Source organism: Corvus brachyrhynchos, unplaced genomic scaffold (assembly GCF_000691975.1).
Source record: "Corvus brachyrhynchos isolate BGI_N302 unplaced genomic scaffold, ASM69197v1 scaffold97, whole genome shotgun sequence".
Taxonomy (NCBI): Eukaryota; Metazoa; Chordata; class Aves; order Passeriformes; family Corvidae; genus Corvus; species Corvus brachyrhynchos.
The window spans coordinates 4,843,562-4,852,648 of record NW_008239758.1 but is presented as its reverse complement, the minus strand read 5'-3'; the positions used below and the strand labels follow the sequence as shown (position 1 = coordinate 4,852,648).

The 9,087-nt window shown below is 44.5% G+C and overlaps 1 long non-coding RNA gene across 4 annotated transcripts in view; it reads right to left on the bottom strand.

Annotated features, from left to right (window-relative positions):
* Nucleotides 1-6: 6 nt before the first annotated feature.
* LOC108448738 overlaps nt 7-9,087 on the bottom strand; it is a 33,805-nt gene continuing 24,724 nt past the window's right edge. For all 4 annotated transcript variants that reach the window (XR_001864741.1, XR_001864743.1, XR_001864744.1 and 1 more), the window contains 2 exons: nt 6,340-6,514; nt 7-1,862 (listed from right to left, as the gene is read on the bottom strand). This is a non-coding gene — a long non-coding RNA (uncharacterized LOC108448738). The remainder of the gene's footprint in view (nt 1,863-6,339; nt 6,515-9,087) is intronic.

Here is a 9,087-nt window from a genome sequence, read left to right as displayed (position 1 = left end):
CAGCAGGAAGGGTTGTAAGTAAGAACCTCATTTCTGTGTCCCTATCTAAGGCTCTCCAGGTGCTTTCTGGTATTATTAGATAGACAAAAGGAGGTGTGACAAGATCATGTTGTTGCACCCATTTCTCTGATGAGTAGACTGAGGCACGTAAAGAATTGACTTGTGAGATTATCAAAAAAATGTGTCGGAGCTAGAACAGTGCTTCACAAAGTCTGTGTCCCAATTCCTTGTCACAGCCTTTGCTTCCACCTTTCTCACCCACTGTGCGTTGTCTTATGGCAAGAACCTGGGGGTCAGGTAGGATGGTGAGGAGGAGAAATGCAGAAATGCCCTTCTTGAAGTTTTGTGCTTTCAAGTCTTGTCGGTTCATGGTGCTTGCTGTCGTTGCAGTACCTGCTCTGAATTGCTTCCTTTCAGTCCCATAAGCTGAACATGTAGCCATGAAGAAAAGGCAGCCATGAGCAAACCTTAGAATTTGAGGAGTAGAGGACTTTGGAATCCTGCAGTCCCCACTCTTCAAAAGTAAATAATAAATTTCCAGAGCTCCCATGTTCTCTTATGCCTTCTTGCATAATGGCTGTCTTAATGAATTGAGAGAAGGAAATGTACCTTACAAGTCTGTGGGGAAAAAATCTTCCTTTGAAGGAGCTGAATTTCTCTGAGGTAGAATGCTTATTATTGTGTGTTACTGTAAATGTTATGCTGAGGAGTCTGAGTGACAAAGCTGGGACAAAAGTCTCTCTGCTTACTGTCCTTGTCATTCTAGTCCTGTCTCATCCCACTGAAGTACACCTGAAGCAAAAGATGGGTGAAATTGCATGTGGAATCACTCTTTGAAAATCACAGCAGGTTCTATGTAGTTGACACCAGCAGTGTCCAGGCTCTGCTCCAGGGACTTTTGGTGCCTACCAAACTCATAGTCAGTGGCCTGACTAATCCAAGGGTCCATGGCAGAGGATATGCAGGGGTTTCGCATGAGTAGGGTAGAGCAAGGTGGTGCTATGGGGTCAACAGCAGTCCAGGACCCCCTCAGTCTGAGTGCTCCTGTGTCCTGGTCACTGGAAATATGGCTGCAGTGGCCAGGGAGTGCATGCGCAGAACCAAGCGAGCCAAGAATAAATCTGCTCGTGTAATTCTACTTAACCAGAGGTACTTCAGCACTTCTACTTAGTGATGCTCTGGTATATAAAATCTGGGCCTTTCCTAAAGTGCAACTATAATGACTGAGAAAGCAATTGATATCTGAGGGAATCTGTTTCCAGGAAAGGCAGAATACCCTTGTTGCTTTTTCATGGTATTGATGGTTACCCTGGGTTTGTGGGTGACATTGAGGGTGGGACAAACTGTGCTAGATCAAGAGTTATGTTAGGAAAAGTCTGGAGAATCTTGTGCTACTTGAGTTACAATGACAACTGTAAAATAAGAGTTGCTGCATAGTAGTAAACTCTGCTGCCACGATGGCTTGCTGATATCTTGACCTGTTGAGCAAAAATAATTTACCCTATGTGCTCTTGGAGATAGTGCCTTTGCCCTGCATATCTAGAAATGGCTGTTCATGTGCCAGCCTTCCCTGTGGGTAAAGGCCTCCAGGACCTCAGCATTCTATGGCTCTGTCTGGGGAATCCCTGTCAGTCGTCGAGATGCTGCTCCTCCCACGTGGACGTCGGGATGGCGCTGTAAGGGTCCATGATGACTTTTGCACAGCGAATGATCATCACAATCAGGAAGAGGCAGAGGAAGACAAAACATGCTAATGTCAGTCCCTTGTCCACATCAACGTACACGGGCTCTGGGGTTGGTCCCTCCATTGCTTAGGCCGCTCTTCATCTGGGTTTGCATTTACTCCTAACATCATCAACCACCTGCAAAACAAACACGGTGTCAGGCACAGGTGATTGCAGCTCCTGCACATGGGGAAAATCAAGGGTTGTACTGGACACGGATACTTGTTGTAGCCCTGATAAATTCTTGCAGGGGAATAAACCCAATGAAAATGTTGTAGCTCAGGTAACTGAGAGCTGTGAGAAGAAGAATCCTCATCTCTGCCTTAATTTAGCCCACAAATGCTTCTTGCTAAAATATTAGACACTAAAAAGAGATGTTAACAAGGAAAAGAGAAGCAGTGGTGAATGAGCACTATCCACTTGAATTATCATCTCTTAAAAGAGGCACAGACACTGTTCTTGTCTCAGCATTTCCTAATCAGAAAAATATTTCCATTCCTCTGCTAGTGTGAAAGATCAGACACATGGCAGAGCAGACTGTTTCTATCCCAATTTTCCTCTCTGTCCAAACATTCTCTGTCTTTCACTGGTGCAAAGCAAAGTGGAAATTATGCATACTTATTTTCCATAATCTTTTAATCTCCGGTACTCAAGGTTCTCCAGGCAGTAGATTTTTTTAGGAGCAATATCATTTTTAAGTGGATGTTTTATCATCCAGAGAGGTACAGGTGATTATGTGATCAGAACAAGGATTATCTTATTCATTGCAGATGTCTGCACAGCTGAAGGTCTCCTCTGGCCTTCCTGAATCCATAACCAAAATGGCTTCAGCAGTGATTGAATCCCTCTGCAAGTTTGATTCTGGATAGTTCATCAGCTGATAACACAAACTGCTTTGCACAGTTGTGCTGAAGGAGAGGAACTGACCTTACACAGAATTGAGTCACTGCCCAGGGATGGGGGGGCTTCTCCTGACATGTTTGGCCAAGGTGGAGGGAGAAGTGTTGAAGATCACAGTGTTGAAAATCAGGACTACAGAATGCCTCTTTACAGCAAGCAAAACAACGGAGTCGTTCACATTAAATGCAATAATCCATCTGAGAGCCAGTCCCTGCTTTTACTGGAGAGGAGAGATGGGAATAAGGAGCTGTTGAGCCATAGGGAGGATTGGGTGAAACTGGGGTATCAAACAGCTCAGCTGCTCTCTATTTCTACATCAATACAGAGAGGAACTCCCAGGTTTTGTTACACAGACAAGTTTTCCTGGTTATGTTTCCAGTGAGCTGATGCTGCTGGCAGGGGTGTTGCAGTGGTGGTTCACATCTGACTGGAGCATCGTGTTCCTGCAGCATTGTGCTGTGCCAGCTGCCAGTGATGTCCCAGAGACTCCTGAACTCCTGTGCCCTGTGAATCTTCCTCAGGGTGAACCGAAGACCTTTTATTTTAAAAGTGCACAGTTTCTTCCCTGTCTCATAATTTTTTCCTTTTCAAGTGGCTTTCTAGCCTCACAACCTCCTAGATCCCACAAGGCAAGTACAAATCAGCTGGGCTCTTGAGTTTATTTTAAGCACAAGGATGTCAGTTGTTTTTTTTTAATTTCCTGAAAGCATAGAAATTACTGCGACAGCCGGTCCTGCAGCAGGGGAATGAAAGAAGCTGATGACACATAGCGAATGAAACCAAGCAGACATCTCATGATCTCATGTATTTACCAGTCACATCTTTAGGAGCTCATGAAGAAATCTCTGAGGAGTGAGGTCAGGCTTGTAATGCTCACCTTGCCTGGTCAGAGGTCTAATATTCCCAAGAGACTGCTACCCCTCTATTTCACCAGCCAAGAGATCTTGCAGTTTATAACTTCATTTGATGAAAAAAGGGTTTGTCAGCAAAGCTGAGTATTAAGTATGAATACTTTATGAATACGAAAGAAAAAAGTGTTATCAAAACTGCTAATGTATCCCAAGCTTTTCCTGCAGTGCTCTTGTGAATGTCCTACAAGGATGGGTGTGATTTTTAATTTTTTTTTTTTGCCTTCCTGATGTTCTGGCTGTTGTATCATGTGGGGTTATTTTACCCTAAGTTACCTCCTGCAGAATATCAGAACTACCTGGTAATTTCCATCAGTACTGATCTTGGAGGGAAAATTGCATTTCCACTCAAATGTACTTTCTTTGGAAAGATGAATCATTTACTCAGAAAATGATCAGAGGTTTCAAGTAAAGATCTGTCCCTTGGGGATTTTTCTCTTCAAAATGGCATCACCCAATCTCATGGGAGTTTGGTTTAAGTGCTGCATCCCTCTGCTTCCTTCTGCCCCCAGCACTGTGCCTGGAGGGTGCTTCTCTCCTGCTGGAAGGGAAAAGCACATTATGGAAAGGATAGGCCAGGCAGAAGGTTTTACCCAGAGAAAAAGGCTGAAAGGCTGCGGCATCTGAGCCGTAGTTTGCACAGTAATTTACGGTGACAGCTTGAACCTGATGGTTCCATGTTTATATTGATCTGTTTTGACAAAAAAGTAGGCATTTTCAGTGGGACTAGAAATATTTTTTTCCAAAAAGCTGTATTTTTGATGTTGTATAAACCACATGTTTTCCCTCCTTCTGGTCTCCCCACGAATTTGTTAATGTTTTGATGCTTGGCACTATTCTGCATTAAGTCACTGCTGATGGCCAATGTGTTTCTAGGGGCTGGCCAGAAGGATCTGCCTTTCCAGGAGGCTGTCCTCACTCTCAGCTTGGCTGCTGACCCACATCCCTCAGCGCACCAGCACTGTCAGAGTGGAAACCTCTGCAGCTCTGGCCTGTCAGAGTGCTCACGGGAGGGTTGGGTGCCAGGAGGCATTTGGTGGTGTTCCATGCTGTTAGTCACTGCAACTGCATTCCAGCAGGCTTGGCAGTGCAGGGAGTCCTCAGTGCTGAACAGAGCTGGGTGCTGGAATGGGGTTGTGCCTGAGGCAGCTGTCTCCAGATTAATTTATTGTGCCTGGAACGCATCGCTGTTCTAGATCAGGCATCTGGGGACCGGCAAGGGACAGTCCCCAAATGCAAAAGGAGTTATTTACATGTGTTCACCAGGGCTGTTTCCTCTTGGGAAAGTCCAGCTCCCAGGTATTACCATGGACATGCTGTGTCCTGCTCTCTGCCAGGTGCTTGTGGCTCTCCATCTCTGTAACAGCTGCACAACTTGTCCTGCTTAACTTCTATTTCCTTGGCCAGCACCTCCACTCCCCTTTCTCACTTCCTTGGTGCCCAGCAGTACAGCCAGCCTTGGAGTGGGCTGTGGAAGTGTCTCACAGGTTGAGGCAGATTGGGTCCATGCTGGATGCTCTACCTGCATGTCCTGCCCTGTATCCCAGCCCCGGGGGATGTGCTGTGCAGGTGAGCAGAAGGGTTTTGCAGTCGGTTTTTCTCAGTCTGGCTTGTGAAATCCATCAGTGCTGTTGAAGTTAGCTCTCTCTCCAGCTACAGACTGGTTGGCTGAATGTTTGCTGTTGTTTACCAGCAGGGTTGATGTTGACAGCATTGTATGTGTGAGGAAAAAAAAAAAAAAGATCTGTAGAAACAATTATAAAGTTTCACACTTGAATGATCAAGTTTTCTCTGAATAGCTGAATTGTAGAAAATTACTTTTTTTTCCTAGCTTGACAGCAATGGGCCGTAGAATTGTATTTTTAAAAGTTTTTTCAGATTTGTTGAAAACGTGATTTGGTCTAAACAAAGCCAAAAGATGAAGAAGGACAATCCCTGGTTCAAACTAGGCAGTTTAGCAGTCCTGAGTGTATGTCTTGCTGCACACCCCGAGGTGTTTCAGTGCTGTCTCTCCCCCTCTAACTCCTCTGAGAGTAGGTGGGTGCTGCAGGCAGGCTCACCCAGGGGTGGAGCTGTGCTGGCTGAGTAGCACCAAAAGTGGCTCTGTGCACTTGGCTCTTTGAGGGTTGCAGAAGGCCAGGACCAGGCAGCAGCTGTGTCTCTTCAGAAGGGTTGGAATCCTTGAGTTTTGATGCCCTGCTCCCCTGACCTGTTTTTGTGCCTCTGTTCTGGCAGTCAGGAGACCCTGGAGCTGGGTCAGGTGCATGGCCCAAGGACCAAGAACCCTGGTACCTCACTGAAGACTCCATCCTGAGCATTTGCTCTTGGCTGGCTGTTTTGTGTCCCAGTGCCCTTTTCAGGAGGGATTGCCACAGAAAAGAGATTGTATTCAGTTTTTATGACCTTATGCATGACATTGGCACCCTCATTAGTGTACCAGCTCTGTTACAGGCTCTCTGTAACACTTGTGCTCACCAGTGTGTCTGCATTTTGCAATCAGCCCCACCTGATTCCAGTTCCAAGATACTTTAGAAGATATGGGTTTATTTTTTTTCCTGACCTGACAATCTTGGCACTGTCACTTTAAATATAAACTAATAATGTACCACATACATTGCAGAGAGCTGGTTCCTGTGCTGGTTAATCATGTTTCAACTCAGCTCAAAGGATTTATTTCAAAACATTCTCTGTTTCTGGTTTCTTGGTTGGTTTTTTTATTTCCCCTTCTATACTCATTTCCCAAAACAACAGCTGTACAGGGAAGGAAGGGAAATGATGAGATTTCACGTATGCAAACAGATCCATACCTTCCAGACCTGGGTAGGAAGCCTGTCACATCCCAGCATAGCAGCATTGTGGAGATAAAATCCTCCCTGCAGTCATATTTTAAAAGTTTTGCCAGTCAGTGGGGCTTTAACGGCGTCTGGGCTCCGCTCAGGTTCACCTCTACCCAGACCTGGAAGCAGTTCTCACCGGGGTGCTCTGAAAAAAAATAATAATTGACAATTGCTCCTCACGCAGGATGTGGGCGTGACGGACTCGTTAAGCGGTTGGGAACCGCTCCAGCGACAGCCTGAGGCAATCGGATCCACTCATGCACAAGATGGATTCATTTGTCAGGCATTCCCTAGAAGAACATTTATGATAGGAAGAGCAATGTTCAAGCCTGAAGTCATATCAATATTTCTTCTTAAACGAGCAAAAAGTCCTGTTTTTAAATCATAGTGAAAGATCAGCCAGGTTTGAATTGATCCTGCTCAGGAGTCTGCATATTTAGTTGGGGCCTGGATTATTTGTTTAAACAAAACTACTTGATTTATCTGAACTGACACACCAGCACCGAAAAACTAATAATTATTTGCACTTTTTTTTCAGTCTGGTTTGGGGTAATATTCTATTTTTCATGCACACAAAATAATTTCAACCAGAAAAACTTTTAAAACTTGATGGATGACAAACCTGGTTTTTTACACATTGCTGTGGAAAGGAGTTCTAAGGTGTAGGATGGGAAGGCTGAGAAGAACAAGGCAAAAGATGAGCCCCAATCCCTCATGAGGGAACTCAGCAGGACAGGCTGCTGCTCAGGCAAGGGGCTAGAGGTGACTGGTCAGGCAGGAAGGTGAAATGCTGCTCCAGATAGGTATTGTGTGTGTTTGTCAAACAAAGTCACCTTCAATTTGAAGTTCAAATCTATAAAGGAATAGCCTGGACACTTGATCATACTCTAATATTCTTAACAACCTAGTTTTGATTAAAAACTCACTGCCTCTGAGCACAGGAGTGAAATGCTGTAGATAGATACAGACAGATGAGCTTCCTGCTACACCCTGAGAGCAATAATAGGACCTTTAGCTTAGTCTAAAAATTAATTGTCCTTTTATACTTACAATTCTTTCAGCAGAAAATCGATACTTCATTTCAGTAACTCTGCCTTCCTATAAGCATGATTTCTCCTGCGTTCCTGAAGGCAGGTTTAATCTTTGTTTTTAACTCACTGTTTGGCATTTTGTTTTGGTTGTTGGACTATTTTATTTCTTGCTTTACATAATGACTTTAAATCTTTATGCTCAGCTTAGCTTATGCAAACTCCTCTATTTGATCTAGCCCTCGGTTACAGTCAAGAGACAAATAGTCTTCCCTCCACACACTTGCTTTTAGCCAGTTGTAAATCACTGGATGCCAGCATTCCATCAGAAGACTAAAGACATCATTTGCAAGTGCCCAAAAGTTGAAAACAAATAAACACATAAATCAATCTGGGGAAGGTTTTAAAAATTGCTGTTGCACAAATGTTTCCTTCCTACACAGCCCATGGCAAGAATAACATTGATCTTCATTGAGAAAAAAGATGCAGCACACACTTAAAATAACTGTGGGCTGCTTATAATTTGAGAGCATCCTGAATCAAATAACCATTTCTCCCTCACTTCAAGGAGCACGTGGAATTATTCATTAACAAAAGATTAAAAAATAGAAGGTTGTGGTTGGGAGCAAGTCTCTGTTCAGAACTATTGAGTGAACTGCTGGACAAGTGGATCTGGAGTAAAAAGTGCTTCCAGCTCCCCAGAGCTCAGCTTGTGTGGAAAATCCTTGATTAAACTTTGCCGAGGTGAGAACATCTGGGAATCTTTCTCAGAGGCTGGAAGTGGTGGTTCAGAGGCAAAAAAGAGGGGTAGGATCAGTGATGGACTTTATGGGTTGCTGGCTGGACACGAGGGTGGGAAGTGATAGGACTCAAGTAACACAAACAAGGGCAAGTTATCCAGGATGGGGTTGTCTTTGTACCAGCTGCTTTACAATCCAAAGGGGAGCAGGAGGAGGAAGGAAATCCAGGGCTCTCTCAGACCCCAGCTCAGGGATTTTGCTACCCCTCCCTGGCACTGTCCTGGGCTGGCCAGGCTCATCCCTGGGGAAGGGAGCTCTGTGTCTCCTGTGAAGGCTGCAGGGACATTCCTTTGGTTCCCTGCTTGTGTTTCTGCTGCGATGTGAGAGCTGCAGGGATTTTGCAAAGTGGTCCAACCCATCCTCCTTGCAGCACTGGCTTCCACCCTGGGGCTGTTGGGGACACTGATTCATCCTTTAGCAGATAATGCCTGGAAAATGCAGAGCAATACCTGTGATACGAAAAGTTTAGATGAGAAGGAACATCTGTCTGCAGCAGGACCATCCTTCACTCAACGTGTATTTTGATAAGGGGGCTGAAGCTGCTTTCCTTATCACTGCTGTGATGCAGTGTGTGCATCCCCTTTCATCAAGGCAAGTGGCAAATGCAAAGGAGCCTTAGAGAAACAAATGGATTTAGGCTTTAAAGCCAAGGCTTGTAAGGTCTGAATAGATATGATACAAACTCATTTTAATGGAGTATCTGCTTTTTAAACTCTCTGCTATTTAAATCCTCTGAAAGGAGACAAACATGCCTGTTGGTCCTGGCAGTTATTTTATAAATTAAACAGTGACTGTTATCCAGGAGAATTATAAGCAAAGCTATGGAGAAATTTTTCACTGCAGCAAAGCTGACAAAGAGGAAAAAAGACCCATATTTTTCTGTACTGCTC